We start from the raw sequence: 21,447 nt of genomic DNA, 5'->3' as shown, positions 1-21,447 counted from the left end.
ATGAGTCTTTCTTAAAGGGGTCTCTGAGCAGCATACGTTCCCTTCTGCCACACAGCTCTACACAGCAAGAACCCACTCCACATCATCAGAAACGCCTCAGCAACACTTTGCCTCCCATTCTAGCCGAACTGCCCCTGACTCCAGAGAGGAGAGACACTGAAGGCCTGACTTCCATATCCTCATGCTCTGCTCCAGGACAGACTTCTCCCCCACAGGACTGACGGTGGAAATGTCCATTCCACACATAAGAAAGCCTACTGCCACCCACAAAAGTGTGGCTCACCTATGGTCCTAATATGACCATAACAAAAAAGGTCTAATGTTAGTATACAGATGTTCTTCGACTTGCAATGAGATTACATCCCGATAAACCCATGGTAGGTTGAAATACTGTAAGTCAAAAATGCATTTAATACGCCCAACCAACCGAACATCATAGCTTAGCCTAACCTATCTTAAACATGCTCAGAACACTTACATTACCAGGGCATCACCCCATCATAGTCAAGGAGCATCTGTAATTGACTTCACCAGAAGAAGGAGACTCACCTTTTGTAGGCATGATCGGATGCGAAAATACAAAATACAGTATCCCCAAAACACTGGGAATGTAGGAACCGAGAGCGTGCTGGTTGTTAAGCCTCGGGAATGCATGGTTGAGTAGGAGCCTGGCTCACTGATGTTGCCCAGAATCTTGCAAGGTGTACCACATATTGCTAGCCTTGAAAAAGGTCAAATTTCAAAATCTGAAGTGTGGTTTCTACTGAATGCATATCACTTTCACACCATCATAAAGTGGAAAAAAATCTTATGTTGAACCATCGTAAGTCGGGGATGATCTGTATTTCCCAAATATAGGTTATTCTGTTTTGAAAAGTACTACATGTTGCATAGTAATAGCTAATCCAACGAGCACTGTGCCAACTTCAGTAAAGCTACTTACCAGTCTCTTCTTTTCAAGAGTGCCATAGTCTTGGAATTCAGTTCCATCCAGGGAAACTTAGTCAAAAATAAAAGAATATATGTAAAAAGTGCCCCAAGGTTTGTTTTCTACGCAAATGCAAAAAAAAAAAAAAAAACTATATATTGCCAAATACGTATGGATGTATGAAAACATTCTTGATCAAATTTCCCACTCTCATTCTAAATATAACTGTCAAACAGTGAGCAATCAGAAGGGACAACCAAAGTTTAAGAAGAGAACATTCAAAGCATTTTCTGATGTTCCTCTTTGGGGTATATACTTAAGATGATTAGTCCTGAGCTCAGACACACATTTTTTTCCCCAAAAGTTAATTGTAAGACATTTGCTTGGAACTCAAAGCATATTTTCCATTAAAACAATGCTGTAGATGGCATTTACTTTTCTGAGTGAATCCACAAAAGGCAATGTATCTGGAACTGTAAAGACTTACTTTTTCTTTTATTATTAAATATACTTACAGACATTATGCATATCAAAATATTTTTTTAAATCCACACCAGAGGATAGGTTTTTATTGATTTTAAAAAGAGAGGAGCCCTCAAGAGACATATGAAAAAATGCTCAACATCACTAATCATCAGAGAGATGCAAATTAAATCAACTATGAGGTATCACCTCACACCTGTCAGAATGGCCGCCATCAACAAATCATCAAACAAGTGTTGGCGAGGGTGTGGAGAAAGGGGACTCTAATGCACTGCTGGTGGGAATGCAGACTGGCACAGCCACTGTGGATAACAATATGGTGTTACCTCAAAAAATTAAAAATTGAACTTCCATTTGACCCAGTGATCCCACTTCCAGGAATATATCCTAAGAAGCCTGAAACACCAATCAGAAAGAATATATGTACCCCCATGTTCACAGCAGCACTATTTACAATAGCTAAGATCTAAAAACAGCCCAAATGTCCATCAGTAGACGAATGGATAAAAAAGCAGTGGTACATATACACAATGGAGTACTATACAGCTGTAAGAAAGAAAGATCTCTTATCCTTTGAGACGACATGGAGGGACCTGGAAAGTATTATCCTAAGTGAAACAAGCCAAGCAGAAAAAGACACATACCACATGATCTCACTTATTTGTGGAATATAATGAACATAATAGTCTGAGGAATAGGGTAGACCCAGAGATGTGAAAGTAGGGTACAGACTGACAACCCTCAGAACGGGGGGGGAGGTGAGGGTGTGAAGAGATAAACCACAGAGCTTATATGCATGTACGCATAACCAATGGACACGGACAACAAAGCCAGGGACGGAGTAGGGGTGGGGTGGGGAGGAGGGTGTCAATGGGGTAAAACAGGAGAAACAGCTGTAACAAAAATAAAATACAATAAATTAAAAATAAATTAAAAAAATAAAAGAAAGAGAAGAGCTCAGCCTGGTTTTGTTCAGTGGTTAGAGCGTCGGCCTGCGGACCAAAGAGTCCCGGGTTTGGTTCCCGCGAAGGGCACATATCTTGGTTGTGGTTTGTCCACGGCCTTGGTTGAGGTAGTGTGGGTGGCGACCACTCGATGTGTCTCTCTCGCATTAATATTTCTCTCTCTCTCTTCTTCCTTCTCTCCCTCCCACTCTATCTGAACAAAAAAATGGAAAAATGTCCTCGGGTGAGGATAAAAAAGAAATGAATGAATGAATGAATAAATAAATAAAAAGGAGAGGAAAGGAACCCAGCTGGTGTGGCTCAGTGGTTGAGCATCGACCCATGCACCAAGAGGTCGCCAGTTTGATTCCCCGTCAGGGCACATGCCCAGGTTGTGGGCCTAATCTCCAGTGGGGGGTGTGCAGGAGGGGGCCAGTCAATGTTCTCTCTCATCGATGTTTCTATCTCTCTCTCCCTCTCCCTTCCTCTCTCTCTCTCTAATATCAATAAAGAAATTTAAAAAAAAAAAAAAAGAGAGGAAAGGAGAGAGAAACATCAGTCGGTTGCCTCTCTTAGGTGCCCTGACTGGGGATCAAACCTGAAATCTAGGTATGTGCCCTGACCAGGAATCAAACCCAAAACCTTTTGGTATGGGACAACGCTCCAATAAACTGAGCTACCTGGCTAGGGCATCAAAACATTTTTAAATAGACATATTCACCCCCTTCACTATACAATTCAATACAACTACCTACAGTATAAAGAAGACGCAAAGATGGAACAGAGACTCAGAAAGGAGGAGGGGACAAGGAGCTTGGAGTAGGGATGTAAAAGGCTAGACAACATTCCCCCTCCTCTTTTCTGATTTTGTTTGTCTTGGCTTTCACCATTTCCTGATGTCCCTGGTTCCTCTCAACTACCTTGCAAACACAAGCCCATGCTGTTGGGATGGGAAGGGCAGTGATGGACGTTTCCCTCCCTCTGTCTCTTCCCCTTTCCCCTCGTCCTCTCTCATCTCCATTTCCTCCTTATTTTCCTCCACCGTCTCTCTCCTTTGCTCTCAAAAGCCTCTCTATTCTTCTCTGAGACACATGTCCGATCACTTCGTGCGCTGGTTTCCACCTGTGAATTCCTCTCCAGGTGATCTCCGCTTGGCGCCCCATGGCCATCGCGTGCATCAGGCTCCAGCCAACACCTGTCGCCCGCAGCCCGGGTATTTCTCCTTCTCTACTCATGCCTCCCATCCAGGCTCCACCCTGTGAGGAAGGCAACTGTTATCACGTTGCTCTCCTACTTAAGGACCCCGATACTTTGCCATCAAATCTAAACTCTTTATATCTGGGTTCTAGCTACTTCTTGAGCCTCACTCCTTGCCACCCTCCATCCATTTCATCTGATCCTTTCCTGGACCCTCAGATTGGGTCTGGTAGACCTCCTTCAGCCCTGTACCCACCAGTGTTTCCTTCTGTTTCTCCCACTAGACTGTGAGCACCTGGAGTAGAGACACTGAGTCTTTTATCTGTAATAGTGTTGCAAAGTTGAGTTTATTTTACAACCAGTTTTGGGCACGGTGACAAGTAAGGTGAAACAAGATGAGACTTCACTAGGAGTGACTAGGGGAAAGACATGCAACACATGCGCGAGAGATGTGTCATTCCGGGTGGTGGAGGGTCTGCGTTAGCACAAGGGAAGGCCTCCCGAGCGAGAGGGGACTTCTCAGTGGCAGATGAGAGTGAGGGCCACTTTGACAGCAGCCACTAGGGCACAGGCAAGGAACGTGGCTAAATTGGGCAGCAGTAATCCAGGAACGTCCTGTACGCTTAGACCCTGTCGCACATAAAAAAGCAAATATTAGAAATTAGTATCACAGCTCTAATGCTTTAGTCTTATAAGCTCTGTTGGAAATGAGTGCTAAATATATATCTTGCTTTTTAAATCCTTTGAAATGCAGTTATTCTTGTGAAGAAAACTTCATATGATACACTTCTAACATCAAATGTAAGCAAATATCTACATATGCATTTATATCTCTATACATGCATTATATGTAGTTATGTGTAAGGTACATTCTGAAACAAATTCTGCTGAATAGTGTGTAATAAATGTATTCGCTTAGCCCTGGCCTGTTTGGCTCAGTGATTGGAGTGTTGGCCGGTGGACCAGAGGGCCTCGGGTTCGGTTCCTGCTAAGGGCATGTACCTCAGTTGCAGTTAGTCCCCAGCCCGAAGATTCCAAAAAAAAAAAAAAAAAAAAAGTCCTCAGGTGAAGATAAAAAAATAAAACGTATTAGCTTTGACTTTTTTTTTGCATAGATAGACCTTCATTCAATCTACAAAATTTTCCTCCCAAGTGAATCTTGTCCTTAAAAATAGCACCTTTTCAAAACAAGAGCAACCAAACTAGACCCAGATTCCTGATAACGGGAACACTTGCTTAAGATATTTTCTTCCTGCCCTGGCCAGTTTGGTTCAGCTGTTAGAGCGTCGGCCTGCAGTCCAGAGACACCCGGGTTCAGTTCCCGCTAAGGGCATGTACCTCGGTTGCAGTTTGTCCCCGGCCCTGGTTGGTCATTCCGGTGGCAGCCACTCGATGTGTCCCTTTCACGTTGATGTTTCTCTCTCTCTCTTTTCCTCCCACTCTATCTAAGCAAAAAAATGGAGAAATGTCCTCGAGTGAGGATTAAAAAAAAAAAAGGTATTTTCTTCCTTAGGATTTGGGGTTTTCCACGCTTTACCTACGTCAGGCTACAAGGGAAACACTAATTTACTAATTTTGGAATGGAATTTCCTTCTTCCCCCTTTTTTTCAATCCGTACCCACAGAAACAACAACAAAATCAATCAAGGTCTACATAAATATGTTTAATATGGGTTTAAAAAGAGAAAGTATTCTATTTCATGTTTTAGCACAATAAATATTTAATAAATATAGCACATAAAAAATACTTTTGTTCTTTCTTCAGGTGACAAGGAAGGCAGAGGACAAGAAAGAATGAGGACGGAACAGAACTGGAAATACAGTAGGAGGGAACGAGGAGAGCCGGGCAGACACAGACAGTGAAGGTACCAGTGGGAAGGTCAAGAAAGACGAAGAAGAGCCAGAAAGGTAGACACAGAAGTTCCAAACCTCAGTAGAAGGTGGTTAGCACTAGTCCAGATGAGAGACACCAAGACAGGAGGTAAGGAGGGACATGGAGCTCTGTCTTAGACCTATTGTGTGTGAAGGAGTTGAAGGAAGTTCTAATTTAATCATTGGAAATACAAGACGCAGAGCTAGTGACGTAATTTTGGAGTTCATCCCCTTAGAGATGACAGTTAAAGCGGTGAGGGTGAATGGAAAAATGTGTGCCTTGAAGAGTAAAGAAAGGAGAGGCCAAAAGTGAATGTTTCTTTAACATTAAACTATTAAATAACTTTTATTAAGCTACTGTAATAACTTTTTTTTTAGCAAAAGCAATGTAACTGAATATGCTGCATTGTTTTGCAATATTTTAGTTTGGCATTTTGTGATAGGTTGATCTAAATGCCTACTGCTAATGTGATTTATAGCTATATTTGGTTTTAATGGTAAAGGATCTCACAGGGATACCCAGAATCAAGGAGCAAAAGTGCATCCTTGGCAGCACAAACTAAATAACAATACTCATTTTTCTACCCTATACATTAATTATGCAAAGGTTTTTGTTGAAATCCAGAGGGTCAGTTTCGGTTTTCCTTGATATCAATTGGTTGTTTTTGCAAATTAATGAGAAAACGTTGTTCAAAAATGGGTCCAAAGCCCACTGAAACTCTTCATTTGGCAGATTTTTACGTTGGTTAGAAAATTATATTTTTAGGTGTGCAGATATGGAAGTTTTAGTAGGTGTCCTGTTTACATTGTTTAGGCAACAACATCACTTGAGGATGGAAAGAAATATTGCCAACTTCGGTTTTCAAAATGCTCTCTTCAGCTCTCGGCACCTGGTGGAGCAGAAGGCGCCACCACGGGAGTGGACATCCGCCACGACAAGGACGGAAAGGTTGGGAAAGGAGTCCAAGAGCCAGGACATCTACCTAAGGCTGGGGGTCCCGCCATACAAGTTTCTGCCCAGAGGAAACAACCAAGAGGTTGTTCCTGAGTCGCACCAGCCTGCGGCCTCCGTCCCTTTCCCAGATCATCCGGAAGCTTCCTGTGGCTGTGGGGACTACCAGGGATGACGAGCTGTCCAGGAGGTGCCCACACTGAAGGTGTGCACACTGCGCTTGTGCAGCCACACCGGAACCCGTTCTCAAGGCCAAGGCAAGATCCCACCTTGGACCAGCGGGCCTTGGACTCCCCCGAAGAACGCTCGCAAGGACAGCGAGGTGTCCAGGCACTTCCTCAAGGCTCCAGGGACACCTCCCCCGCCTCCCCTCCTCCTAGCCACACCAAACCCTACCTGCACTCCAGGCGCCACAAGTTCTAGTGTGCAAGAGGCCACTGGCCAGTGGGTTCGATCCGTGGTCAGGGCACATACAAGAATCAACCAATGAATGCATAACTAAGAGGAACAACAAATCGATGTTCTCTCTCTCTATCTCTCTCAGATCAGTCAATCAATAGATGACTTTTAAAAAAGATATAGAAAGTTTCTATCACCCCCCAAAATTACCTCATGACACTTTTTTAGTTCACCTTCCTCTCCAATCTGCAGCCCCTGGAAAACACGGATATGATTTCTGTCCCTATAGGTGTATTTTTAAAAAATTGAGATAAAATTTATATAACTTAAAATTGACCATTTAAACCTTTGTAAGTGGTTTAAGTATATTCACAATGTTGTACAACCATCATTATTATCTAATTTGAGGAGCCCTTCATCACCTGCAAAAGAACTTCATACCCACTAAACAATGTGGAAATATTTATTTTAAAAGCTTGTTAAACAAGTGGATTCCCAAGCACGGGTTGGGACTTTAGAATCTGCATCGTTAACAAGTTCCCAGGTGTTTCTGACCCAGGTGGCCCCCGGTGCACATTTCGAGTAACTCTCTTCTAACGATAAAGCTATTTCAATGCAACACAATACAGTCTCATTTAAGAAGAGACATACATGCAGTGTCTTGACCATTTTCTTTGAATACTTTCTAGAGCTCCCTGGGACCTCACCATCATCTTCCAACAAATGAGGTCTCACTGACATTAACAATTAAAATTTTTCTCTCCCTAACCCCACTGTTCATTCAGGCCCTCTGTCTCCTCAGTTAGAGTATTTGGATATTTCTGAGCAACTTCAAAGGATGTTTCACATCTCTTTGTCCCATCCTCTAATCACAAAGTCACGTGGAGACGCTTCGTGTTGTAAGTCACGGTGGCCAAAGTCCATGGCAAGGGTGCTGTCTTCCAAGCGCTTCTCTGTCTTAGGCAGGGTTCCCTGGAAACAGACTCGGAGGTAAAGATTGCATGTGGAAGGTTTTTAGGGGCTGCTCTCAGTATCCACACCTATAAAGAAGTAAGGAAGGCAGAGTGAGCAGAGGGAGAAGCCAAGAGCTCAGGCAGTCCTGTGATCAAATCAGGAAGGAAGACAGCCTTTCAACGTTGCCCAAATCGGGCAAGCCAACGGGCCTCTGCACTCCCGCAGCAGCCGGTCACTGGCCATGGGCTGCTCTGGGGGCTGGGAAGGGAGGGTGTAGTTCCCTGTGGAGAACATTTTCTCGTGAGGGACACAGTCGATATTCCCAGCATCTGAGGTAGGGTATAGGCCCTGAGGAGGGTATCTGAGTGGAACACTATAGAATCAACTACAGTCCACTCTGCCCACTCATAACATGTGCTTTTTAAAAATTTTTTTATCCTCACCTGTGGACATGATTATTGATTTTAGAGAGAGGGGGTACATATATTCTTTCTGATTGGTATTTTAAGATTCTTAGGATATATTCCTAGAAGTGGGATTACTGGGTCTAATGGCAGTTTCATTTTTAATTTTATCAGTCTGCATTCCCACCAGCAGTGCACAAGGGCTCCCTTTTCTCTACATCGTTGCCAGCACTTGTTGTTTGTTGATTTGTTAGTGGTAGCCATTTTGAGAGATATGAGGTCAGTATTTTTGCAAATACATCTTCCAGGGCAAGAGAAACAACGGAAAAAATAAACAAATGGGACTACGTCAAACTAAAAAGCTTTTGCACAGCAAAGACACCATCCTTAAAATGCAATGGGAACCCACTGTATGGGAGAACATATTTGCCAATGATACATCTGATAAGGGGTTAATTTCCAAACTATACAAAGAACTCATACAACTCAACAAGGGGAAGACAAACAATCCAATTAAAAATGGGCAAAGGACCTGAATAGACACTTCTCCAAAGGGGACATACAGATGCCCAACAGACATATGAAAAATTGCTCAGCGTCACTAATCATCAGAGAGATGCAAATTAAAACCACAATGAGGTATCAACATGTACTTTTTAAATAGTAAATTCAATTCATCTGGAAATAGCTTACTCAGGATTCTGCTTGTTCTTGTTTCCTGGGGAACTTACAAGAAAAGGTCAGTGGAAAGAACAGAAGCCCTACTGGTGCAGTTGATCTGGAGGCTATAACTAATATTCAATATCCACCTCTTCTTTTACCCATTCTAGATTCCCTTCAACCTCAGCTACCACCCATGCTGGTACAGTGGTTTGCCTACCACAATGATTCAGACTCCATTCTCAAGGGTTTTGAGGCCCCTGGTTACCATAATCCTGCAAGTTTTGTATGTGTTCACTCGCTATTAAACTGCGTAACTGAGAGCTCAGAGATGCTCCTAAGATTACTTGAGCACCAAACATATTCTACTCTGACCCTGTTGTATAGTGGTGACTCTACACTCTCCATAAGTCAGGGTCAGCTGCACACACACACCCCGGCTCCAGTGCGAGGGGATTTTGACAGAAACTGTTATAACACTCCTGAAGGCAATGGAGCTCTAAGAGACTGTGCTGTACCTTTAAGATGCTATATGTAACTAAAAAAATATTCTAGTTGGAAAGGAAATATTTGATGAAATATTTCTGAGCTTCTCTGTCCTGATACCCCAAGTCTTTTTCATCAAGATATTTAAACTTTTTATTGATCCTGAATCCTTATCTAGCTACTTTCCACCTCTTTTATGGTTAAATGCATTTGAGCATTTTAATGATTACTAACAGCTATTATTTGCTGATGACTTACAAATCAGGCACTATGCAAAGAGCTTTCAAAATATTATCTCATTTATTTTATTCAGTCATTTGCTCATTCAACAAATGTTGAGCTCCTACTATGTGCCAGTCACTGTAGTACATACTATGAATGTAATAGCACAATAACCACAAAGACATAGTTCCAACCTTCATAGGGCTCACACTGTAGTGGAAAGACGGGTATTATTCAAAGAATCACAAACAAATGTAAAATTGCAGCAATGCTTAATGCTATAAAGGAGAGATACACAGTATAGGAGAATGTGATCAGGAAATTGACTTAGAAAAGTTATAAAAAACTTCCCTAAGAAATTTGAAATTGGGTTGGGATTGGAATAATGAAGAGGACATATTATTATATGTATAAGTATTAAATATATACAATACATACATATGTGCATACACACAAATCTATATAGTAAGTATATATAATGACATATACTATGTAATTGAGAGTTAAGGAAAATCAGTCAGATATCATGCAATGAATGACACAATTAGATTTGCATTTTAGAAAGATCATCCTGGAAATGAGGTGGGGAAGAGATGAAAGGGTGACAAGATTGGAGAGAGTTTCCTGTAACAAACCAAAAAGTTACAGTTAAGGGCAATGGCAGGGAGACGGAGAAGAGGGGAAGAGTAGATGCCTTTGAGTAGATTTGACGGGAATCGGCTATCATTTGGATGCTGTATGTGGGCTCCCAGCCCCCCTCTCGTGCCTCCGCAATCCTTCCAGGATTGATTCAGTGTTCTTTTTTTCTGTCCCTCGTTATATGATCCTCTCTAGCTGCTTTTCTGCTGCTTTTTCTTGACAATTTGTCTTTATTTTAGTTGCAATTCCAGTTTGGTCCTGGAAGACGGTCTGTGTAGCTTCCATTCACTCCGCTGCTGTGTTGGAATCTCCTCCACACCCCAGCACTTCTTTATACACAGTTGCCTCCTACAATGTCCCTGTCTTAGGTGCATCCAGCATCATTATACTTTTTTCCCCTATCAATTTTGTTCTCCAAGGATTTTATAGATACTGGGTATGGCCAACTCTCGTAACCACAGGTGAGCATTTACATTTTGGTTTTGTTTCTTTTACCTACAGTCACAGTGATATTTCTTCCACTATACAGGGTCTTACAGGTGTTGGAGTTAGGAGAAGACCCCTGTCTTGAAGGACCGGGTGGGTCTCCAGGGAGTGAGATCAATGTCTGTGTATTCAGTATGTGTTCCTGACACTTGACTGACCAAGTGTCAGACCAAAGGGAGGGAGTAGGTGAGTCTGCCTCTGGTGACAGGCAGTCCTTTGGATGAGAGCTCCCATTCATTTTGTTGATTTGTTCATTGGGTTTGTAATGTGGACATGGTGATGTAAGATATTTTTTCTTTCTTTCCTTTGTCAAATTACAAATATAACATGCGCATGTTTGAACCTGTATTTGTCACGACAAGCATGTGTTGTTTTTGTCATTTAAAATAATATCAAAGAAAACAAAACTTTTTCTTTATCCCATCATCCACCCCTCTAAGCTAATCATGTTAGCAGACTGGTATGTGACCCTCCCCACCTCTCAGAGGCAAACTCACACATGTACCAACATAATCTTGGGGAGACTGTTCCTTTCTTTTTCTTTATTACTATGCCTATTATTTGTCTATTTTATTATTACTACTATGCTCATTACTCTGTAGCTTGCTTTGTTAACAGTACATTATGTACATCATTTCAAGTCAATACCCACAGACTAACTTACTCCTCCTTCCTTTAAAAATAGCTTTTAACTGAATAACAGGTGTACATGCTACGAAGTTTAAACAGTACAAACATATAGAGTGAAATGTTCATCTGCTTCCCACTCCAGACCCTCCATCTTCTTCCCCAGAGGCAACAACTATATATAACAAGTGGACTTTAAGAAAGCACTATACTTATGATTACAGTTTTATTATACAGAATACAAATCAAGAACAACCAAAAAAAGAGACACACAGCATGAGATCTGGGAGGGTCCCACAGATATTCTGTGCCCTCTCCCCCTGGAACCAAGGTGAATCACCCTCCCAGCACATCGCTGTGCCCACTATCAGGAAGCTCTCTGAGCTTTGGTGCTCAGAGTTTTTATTGGAGTGTTGGCCACGTGATTGAGCTCACTCTCTAGCCCCTTCTCTCCCCAGGGGTCAGGAGGTTGGGCTGACATCACAATTTAAAGCCCCAATCCAGTAATCACATACAGGCGGTCTTTCCAGCATGAACAGCCACAGTCAAGCTATATGACTCACCGCTTAGCATAAACTCAAGTGTGATCCAAGGGTTTCACAAATAGCAGAGACACTCTTACCTGTGCCAGGAACCTAGACAAAGATCAAATTCTTTATTATATGGCAGGCCACAAAGCACAATTAGAAAACCACTAACAAAGCAAATGTTAAGCTTTTAAATATAATACAGCCTAAAAAGATTATAAATTCCATGCGGGGGCGGGAACTGGTTTATTCACTACAATCCCACCAGTGAATAATACATACAGTGGGCACTCAGTAACCGTGTATGAAAGTTTCTTTAAACTCAACCGTACGTTGTCTAGGACTTTTTTTCCTAGTGTTTTCAAGCACCAATTAGTATTTTCCCCTCCCCATATCTAGTTAGTAGGCTCCTGGAGGCCAGACGCCTTTGTATATTCTGAATAAGGGTGTGAAAAATGCTTAATAAACAAATGAATTCTTCTTTATGAATAATCACAATGCATGATGCTCAAAGAATAATTTACTTCGAATGACACTGGTGATGAAAAAGAGAAAGAAAAGAGATATCACACATGATTTTGATATCATTGTAATAACCCAGTTATTAATAACAGAAAAGGAGCAAAGGGAAGCTAAGGTTTAGATGCATGCCCAGTAAAGTCTGGGTGTCACAGAGGAGGGTGCTTGCCTGTCGGTCACACCTGGGAATGGGTCACAGGTCAGAACAGTTGTGGCCACAGCAAGCACGGGAAGATTTGCTATTTCAGCTCCTGAAGAAAGGAGTTCCCTCTCTTGTGTGCTGGGCTTCTCACTCTCCTGTCGCAGGGGCGCATCCCCTGCATTTGCCCACATGGCCCACAGCCATGTGGACCCCCACACAATGGACCGATGGACTGGAACTAGCCTGACGCTGTGCTGGACTCAACTCCACCATGGAATGGAAACTTTGGACACCGGCTTTGCTTCTAGTCCTGCTGGGTCCCCAGCTGCCCTTCTTCCAGAACTGCTGTAATGGAACTGGGATTTTAGAAACTAAGGGATGTAATTCCACAAAATAAAAATCACTCATTCTCCCATGTGAGTCATAGAAAATTCTTTTTTTCAAGATATTATAAGAACCCAACCCCCAGCACACAGTGGGTAAGGGGATCCCCCACATCGACTGATAACAATTTCATCATAACACAAATCATTCACAATGGTAATTTTAGATACTAATTTACAATTAAATTTTGGAATGTCTTATTTGAGGAAAGTCTATTAAGAGTTAGGGTGTGTGGATATCAATAGTTTAGAAAAAGTGTTAAGCATCATCTCTATGTTCTAAGATAGTCTTTTTCAGCTTATAATTGACACAATTGTAAGATATTTAAAATGCACATTGTCATTATTTAATATATGTATACATTGTGATAAGATTCCTCCTATCTACTTAATATTGCTATCACCTTACATATGTATATATGTCTTCCTTCCTTCCTTCCTTCCTTCCTTCCTTCCTTCCTTCCTTCCTTCCTTCCTTCCTTCCTTCCTTCCTTTTCTCCTTCTTCTTCTTCTTCTTCTTCTTCTTCTTCTTCTTCTTCTTCTTCTTCTTCTTCTTCTCTCTCTCTCTCTTTCTTTCTTTCTTTCTTGTTCATATTTACCTGCGGATACTTTTCCATTGATTTTTTAGAGAAAGTGACAGGGAGGGAGTGAAGGAGGAAGAAAGAGAGAGAAACATCAGCATGAGAGAGAGAGATATCAATTGGTTGCCTCCCGCATGGCCCCAACCAGGGCAGGGGGTCGAATCTGCAACCCAGGTACATGCCCTTGACCAGAACCAAACCTGTGACCTCTTGGTCCATGGGCCAACACTCTAACCAGTGACCCAAATGGGCCAGGGCTATATGTTTCTTTTCTGATGAGAACATTTAAGTTCTACTTTCTTAGCAAGTTTTAATTATACAATACAGTTTTATCACCTATAGTCAGCATATTATACATTAGATCTTCAGACTTTATTTATCTTATAACTGAAAGTTTATACCCTTTTAACAACCTCTCCCTATTCCTACCCCATCCATATCCCTGACATGTGTTTTTCTACTCTTAAGAGATAGTTTTTGAAGCTGTTAGTAAATTTACATTTTATTACTAGATATACTTGCCAAACTTTCTATCACTGCAGTGATGGTCAGTGTGTTTGGTATGACGCCATATTAGATGATGAAGAACAACATTATTTTCCTCCCTCTTGCTTCCCACTCCAACTATAAATATAAATGACTGTTTACAATAACCATTTGGTTCGGAGAAAAATATTTTCCATTACATACAGTCTGTGTCCATGCCTATTTCCTCTTTGCTACCTATTTTGATTGTTTTGCCCAAACCCAATGACTTCCTATTTCTTCTCTAGCTTCTATTTACTATATTGTCTTCTGATAATTAGCACTAAACTGATGTGTTGTCTACTGTATCAGGTATCATCTCTGACACCTGGGCCTGTAGTCTGAAAGAGATTAGGCCAAATAATCTAGTAAAAGTGACAAAAATGGACAGAAAGTGACTAAAATTTAAATATATAAGAAACTAATAACCACCTTATACCAATTAGGAAGGCTGTTATTAAAAAACAAAAACAGAAACCGAAAACAACAAGTGTGGGTGAGGATGTGGAGAAATTAAAACCATTGCACAATGTTGGTGGGAATATAAATGGTGCCGCTGCCGGTGGTTCCTCAAAAAACTGACAGTAGGATTGCCATGTGATTCAGAAATTCCACATCTGGGTATATTCTCAAAGGAATTAAAAGCAGGGGCCCTGGTTGGTTTGGCTCAGCAGTTAGAGCGTCGGCCTGTGGTCCTGAGAGACCCGGGTTCGGTTTCCGCTAAGGGCATGTACCTCGGTTGCAGTTTGTCCCCGGCCCTGGTTGGTAGTGTGGGTGGCAACCACTCGATGTGTCCCTTTCACATCGATGTTTCTCTCCACCCCCCCAGAAGATATATTTATAAACCCATGTTCACAAGAACATTATTTACCATAGCCAAAAGGTGGAAGAAATTCAAGTGTCCATTGAATTCAAGTGTCCAATGAATAAACAAATGTAATATGTACACAGAAAGGGATACTGTTCAGCCTTAAAAGGGAAGGAAATACTGACACGTGCTACAACATGGAGGAACCCTGAGGCTCTTATGTGAAATGAAATAAGACGGTCACAAAAGGACAAATACTGTATTATAACCATTTGGTTATCATTTGGTTATAATACAAATGGTTATATGATGTGATGGTTAATTTTATGTGTTAACTTAACTGTGCCAAGGGGTGCCCAGTTATTTAGTCAAACATGCTGGGTGTGTCAGTGAAGGTGTTTTTGAATGAGAGTAGCGTGAAATGACAGATTGAGTCCATTGCCCTCCCCATTGTGGGTGGCCTTCAGCCAATCTGGGGAAGGCCTGAATAGAACAAAGAGGCTGACCCTCCTGTAAGAGGGAACTTCTCCTGCCTGACTCTTTGAACTGAGACATTGGCCTTTTCCTGCCTTTGGACTCAAAATAAAACATCAGCTCTTCCTGGTTGCAAGCTGCCAACTTTCAGACCGGTCACCACCAGTAACTCCCCTGAGTCTCCATGCTCTATAACTGTGTGAGCCAATTCTTTACAAAACTCTCTATCTAGTTGTATCTCTATCTCCTATCTATCTATCTATCTATCTATCTATCTATCTATCTATCTATCTATCTCGTATCTATCTATCTATCTACCTATCATCTATCTATCCATCCATCATCTATCTATTATCTATCATCTATCATCTATCTAACTATAATCTGTTAGTTCTGTTTCTCTAGAGAACTGTGACTAATACATGTAAAGTACCTAGAGTAGTGAAATTCATAGGGACAGAAAGTAGAATTATGGTTGGCAGAGGCTAAGAGCAGGGAGGAAGGGGAGGTAGTGTTCAATGGGTACAGAGTTTCAGCTGCCAATATGAAAGAGTTTTGTGGCTGGATGGTGGTGATGGTAGCACAGCAATGTGAACGCACTCAATGCATTAATGTACACTTAAAATGGTTAAGATAATAAATTCTATGTGACACGCATTTTGCCACAATTTTTTAAAAATTTAGAAGTTTTGAAAGCCAACTAATTAGTCTTACATATTAAACATACCAAAGTTAGCTGTGATGACAAATGCAGCAGTGTAACTGTGTATGTGTTATTTACCAACCTCATTATGCAGGGTATGTGTTATGGAATCTGGTGTTGGCGGGAGTAATGGCAGTCATCACCAGACTTGCTAATGTCTCGACACTTATTAAGAATGTAGAAAAAAGAACGTATCATTTATTCGAGAAATACTTAATGAGCACTTACTCTGCCAGGCAGTGTGAGGCACTTGAAAGACAATGCTCAGCCAGTCATCCTGAAGCTTAGGGTCCAGTGAAGGAGAGAGACAACAGCAGACAAGCAGTATTATAGATTGTGAGGGGCAATGACAGAGTAGGGTAGGCGGCCTACTTTGACACGGCAAATAGGGAAGTTCCTCTGGGAGGTAGCATTTGTGATTGTGGTCCTCAGACCAAACCCAGTATTAGAAGATTTGATGTGACAGGTATTAATCAGAGACAAAGGTGGCTTTGGGAAATGGGTTTCCAGAATGCTGGAAAGTGTGGAGCAGGGACGCTTGGGATGACTCTCTTCTCCCTTGCGGGCCTCTGCCGATACAGCGCTGAAGTCAAGGGTCCAATAGCCTGACAAATATTTCTTTAGCTAGAAGCACATAGATGGATTAAAATTTTTCTGAATAGGCCTGAATGTAATGAAAATTATGGTGCTACAAGGGTTGAGCGTTAAATGTTTAGCAAGACCCTATCTTGAGTGGAAAGTTGTGCTGGAAGGATGTAACCCCCATTACAGACTTAGGGGGCCAAGAGAAATACGTGTGGCCATCTTGCTTCCAGTAAGATTTTTTCTCCATTGTTAACAAGTTGGGAGCTTAACGTAACTCACAGTGATAATCCACAGCCTGCCACATTCCCATATTCCCATATACGTAGAGGGACACTGAAAAGTAATGAAACACCTCGAACTTAAGCAACTTCTGAACAGCTTCAGGGATAAGAGCTGGCATCAGTCAGACTTTTGAAATTATGAGTGACAGGAAGCTGCCAAACTTACGTTAAATAAATATTGATTTACTCACAGATGCACAAAGGGGTGGTTCAGACTTGGCTGATTAGGGTTCAAAGTATACTGCCAGGACCCCTGGTTTCCTTTTGTCTTAATCACGTGGATGCATTTTTCTGGTTCAGGTTTGCTCTGCCTGAATCACAGCAAAGATGGCCCTGGCAGTTCTTGTCCTGCATGGGGGCTGTAGGCACCCACAGTCTCAGTAAGGGAGGCTCTGTACCCATAGCCATCTCTGACACAGTTCTCTGGTCCTGGGTCAAGCTCTGAGTCCTCTGCCCAGCCCTGTGCCTGCAGAGGTGGGATTATGTGACTGACAGCCTCACCAGGTCTGGGAGATGCCTGTGTCAAAGGCAAAAGGATTTATTTCATGACAAGAAGTGGAAGGGGAGGGAGCTCTGGCAGGTAGAGGCAGCAGAATATCTAGGAGAGAAACCTAGAAATTGCTCTTTTGGAGAAGAGATAAAAGAAGACTGTTGTGCCCTTTTATTCATTTTGTCAAATGTAACCAAAGCTACTCGTAATAGTAATCGAGACTTCCAGACTACATCCTAACACTGAATTTACATTTACTATTCATTTAAAATCTTTTGAATTATTGAGTTGCCTAATTTCTGAAGATTGGTTAGCCAATTTGTTAGCCAAACATTTCCTGAATACCTAATTATGTGATCTGCTAGACACTTTACATGGAATCCTCACAGTGCCCTATTGTGTATTATTATTTGTACTTTACAGATGAGGATGTTGAGGTGCAGAAAGGCTTAATAATTTGCTCAGTGTCATACAACGAGAAGTGAAATGCGATTGAAACCCAGATTTGCCTGGTTCCAACACCTATAGTCTTACTACTTCACATTTCTTCCTCAGTTCAACTTACTTCTTCACAAATGTTCGTGAATTTGAGCTGCATAAGTGTAGTGGAAACAAACAAACAAACAAACAAACAAACAAAAACAACAATGTAAGTATATTGGAATCCTGCTGAAAATGTGTTAATATTTTTTTGGAAAGAGCTCTTAAAATCAGAGCAATATTTCAAAAAATACATGAAGGAGAATTAGACAACTATTAACAAATATACAAACAGCTTTTAAACTTGTGAATAAATGTTCACCCTCACTGGTAATCAAAGGGATAAAAATTAAATAGCAATGAGTATCACTTTGGGGGCACCTAATAGACAACGATTTTCTTTCTTTTTCCTTCCTTCTTTCCTCCTTTTTTCCCTCCCTCCCTCCCTCCCTCCTTCCCTCCCTCCTCCCTCCCTCCCTCCCTCCCTCCCTCCCTCCCTCCCTCCCTCCCTCCCTTCTTCCCTTTCTTCAGTTAGGCAAGGGATCAGGGAAGCAGAGACTCTCATAAAAACTGGTGAGAGTGAATATTGGCACAGTCCCTTTAGCTTCCCCAAATTTAGTTTATTAAAGATGGTTTTGAGAAAAAAAGCAATCCCCTGAACCCTGTCTCCCCATCAGTTTGTTCGCTACAATTGTTTTAAACTCTTTTAGCTGATTTTTGGAATTTATCTTAATATCTCTAACAACATGCTTATATTGCTACTTCTTTCAGCTTTAGGCATTAACTACTGACTTTCTACTTTGGAAGATGGGAAGTCAGCTCCTATTCATTCCCTTGCCCTCCCTGGACACTATCCTGTATCTTGCCATTACAGTTATGGTCATAATTTTGGCTGGCTTCATATTCAATGTTTACATTACTATGACTATGCAATGCCAGTTACAGTTGAGTCACACACGATGCTATACCTTTCCCGCACATTCTGTTTTTCTTGTAATTAATAATTATACTTTGTTTGTTTAGTTTTCATGTATTCATCGTTAACTCACTGCATTCAACCCCCCTAGTGTTTTCTCTTTTCTTTTTTTCTTTTTATCCTCATCCGAGGACATTTTTCCATTTTTTGTACAGACAGAGTGGGAGGGAGAGAGAGGAAGAGAGAGAGAGGGAAACATCGATGTGAAAGGGACACATCGAGTGGCTGCCACCCGCACGACCAACCAGGGCCGGGGACAAACTGCAACCGAGGTACGTGCCCTTAGCGGGAACCGAACCCGGGTCTCTCTATACCGCAGGCCGATGCTCTAACCGCTGAGCCAAACCGGCCAGGGCTGTTTTCTCTTTTCTTGACAATACCTAGTGACTTTGATCTTCTTGAAGAAGTCTCTTTGAACCCTCTGACCTGATCCCATGGAGACTGGTGGTCTTTTGGCCTGCTGCCAGCAGTCTTCTTTCAATCACTCTTCATCACCAGTCAGGGGTTTTCTTTTCCAGCAATCAAACCTGTGATCCTTTGGTGTATGGGCCGATGCTCTAACCACTTGGAAACCGGCCAGGGCTAATTAGTACTTTTTATATAAAGCCTGATTTTCTCTCTGGAAGCGATAATTCTTTTCTTTGTCTTCAGTTTACTAAAATTCCACAAATGGCTTCTTAGGACTGAGCAACTTCTAATCTGGACATTTGGTTCCTTCATTACTGCAAAATTTTCTTGAACTTTGATGATTCAATGATTTCCTTCTATGTTCACTCTGTTCTCTCCCTGAGGAAGTCCAGAACTCTAGAATTTGTATGTTAGATCTCCTGGACTGATTCTCTAAATTTTAAATCTTTTATTTTCCTTTTCTTAGTCTTTTTTGTTCCCCTTTCTTGGGGATTTTTTTTTTCCCTATTTCATCTTCCAAGCTTACTATTGACTTTATTTTATTTCTGCTATAAAAATCAGTCTTCACACACAACCAACTTCTATCTTTGATGATTCTTTAATCTTTGTTTTTATACCTTTATAAATTTTATATCTTTATTATTTCTTCTTTCAACTTCCTTTGCATTTAATCTATTATTTATTTTTATACTTAAGTTGAAAAATGTATGCATTAATATTCAGTCTCTAAGCACAGAATGGCTTTATCTCCACATACACGATTTAATAGGAGGCATTTTCTTTATTGTTCAGTTCCTAGTATTTCCCAATTTTATTTTCCTCTTTGATCCATGAGTATGTCAAACCATTTATTTTTTTAAATTTGCATAAACTTTATTTCTTACTTAATTTTATTAATATGAGAAATTGTGCTCTCTATTCTTTGATTTTTGTTGGAACTTGTTTTATGTCTTGTAACATAACCATTTCTAATGTCTATTTGTTCTTGCAAATGATGTATACTCTCCAAATGATGCTTGCTGACTTTTTTTGCGCTCATCAAATAATACTTGTTAATGGTGCTATTTAAATGTCTTATATATTTACTAATTCATTTAAAAATAAATTATTGACATATATTTTTGAATAACAAGCAAATATTGAATATTCGTGCCTCAAACCCATCTGAGTTTCAAGTAGAGCCACAAATTCTTAGAGGGAAAAAAATAATTCTACTTACAATCAAACAGACATGATTCACTTCTCCCAGGTGAAGTGCTCCCTTCAGACATGATTTCTTGCTGCTACCTCTGCAAAAATTTTTTCCTAGTGTCCCATTTAGCTAACTGTGTAGCCCTTTGTCAGTCTGCCTTTACGCTGGGATCTCTGACCTCCTTCCATCCCTGTTGGTGCGTTGGCACCAGAGACAGTAGAAGTGGATGTTGCCAAGGCACCCAGCACCTTCAACACTTCCTTTCCTTCCCAGACTCTTCTTCTAGCTTCATTCTTGGTTTTGGAGAATTTTCCCTATTTTCATGTAAGGTTGAAAATTCATTTAAAATGATATTTTGAAATATTTTATCCAGCATTAGGTGTCTTGTTGTTGGAGGGTTTCTGCTGGTGTGTCTTCTCTCCCTCCCTCCCTCAGTTGGTCATGTTCGCATTTCAGAAAGGCTATTTATTCCTGTGTCCTTGTTAAGTATAGCAAGCAGCATTCTACCCCCACCCCAATCACTGTAAAACATTTTCAGCAGTTTACATACCATCTGAATTGACAGGATGTTATTCTATTTTTTGTTCCACAGTATTTTAAAAATAGTTTCCATTTCCCCTCTTATTACTTATTCTTGAATGTAGAATGATCTATTCTGACCTGGTGTTTGCCAGCAGATGAGACTGGTCAAACTGGCTCTGGCTCCCTTTTCCATCCACTCTGGTGCTCAAATGCCCTTCACAGATCTTCAGGTCTAGCATGCTTGGGCTCTTGTGGTTCCTCTGGGATGAACCCATATAATAAAATAGATGGGATATTTTCATGTCTTATCACACACAACTTTCCCATCTTCTGGATGGATGGAATTCAAGAAAAATGACAGTTCCAAGTTTTCTCTGGGCTGTTCTTCTGCCCGTGTCCTCATCTAAAAAACATTTCATGATGTAAAGGAGCCCTCATCTGTTATTTTCTTTCCTATTTTCTCCAATCCCTGCTCAGTTATATTGTATTCTGGTGGCTTGTGAATGAGGGGAGAATGCTTACAAATTGTTAAAAGAAATGCTGAAGAGGAAGCAGAGTTGGGACAGCCTTAGCAGCACAACAGAACAAAGGAGAGAACT

The sequence above is a fragment of the Molossus molossus genome, unplaced genomic scaffold, assembly GCF_014108415.1.
Source record: "Molossus molossus isolate mMolMol1 unplaced genomic scaffold, mMolMol1.p scaffold_m16_p_9, whole genome shotgun sequence".
NCBI classification, from domain to species: Eukaryota; Metazoa; Chordata; class Mammalia; order Chiroptera; family Molossidae; genus Molossus; species Molossus molossus.
The sequence above is the reverse complement of the archived record's forward strand: the minus strand, read 5'-3'. Positions refer to the sequence as shown.